The sequence below is a fragment of the Cariama cristata genome, unplaced genomic scaffold, assembly GCF_000690535.1.
Source record: "Cariama cristata isolate BGI_N322 unplaced genomic scaffold, ASM69053v1 scaffold24719, whole genome shotgun sequence".
Taxonomy (NCBI): domain Eukaryota; kingdom Metazoa; phylum Chordata; class Aves; order Cariamiformes; family Cariamidae; genus Cariama; species Cariama cristata.
Genome location: NW_009634396.1, coordinates 2,321 through 2,648, shown reverse-complemented (window position 1 = coordinate 2,648; position 328 = coordinate 2,321). Strand labels below are relative to the sequence as shown.

At 55.5% G+C, this 328-nt stretch overlaps 1 protein-coding gene across 1 annotated transcript in view; it reads left to right on the top strand.

The window, feature by feature from the left end:
• PAIP2B (poly(A) binding protein interacting protein 2B) overlaps positions 1-328 on the top strand; it is a 5,592-nt gene that overhangs the window by 5,009 nt on the left and 255 nt on the right. The window lies entirely within an intron of this gene.

Sequence of the window (328 nt, the reverse complement as noted above, 5' to 3'; positions counted from 1 at the left end):
CCCCGAGCCTATACAGATATTTGGAGTGGTGAAAACCTGCCGGGTAGCTGGAAGAGCAGCAGCGTTAATCAAGGCAATGCCCGTTTTCATCCCTGAAAGCAGGACCGTGCCGCAGGGCTGGATGGACCAGCACGGTGGGGTTGTTCTGGCCGTGCTCAGGCTGAGCTGCTTTACCAGGGATAAAACAGCCGCAGCACAGCCACCAGCAGCCCTGGGCTGAAGCAAGAACAGGGAGACAGAAACAGCAGATTCTCCCATGTTTTCCCCAAAAAAACCCAGCCAGGGAGTAGGTACTTTGGAGCTGGCACTTGTTCAGCAGCATCTCGAA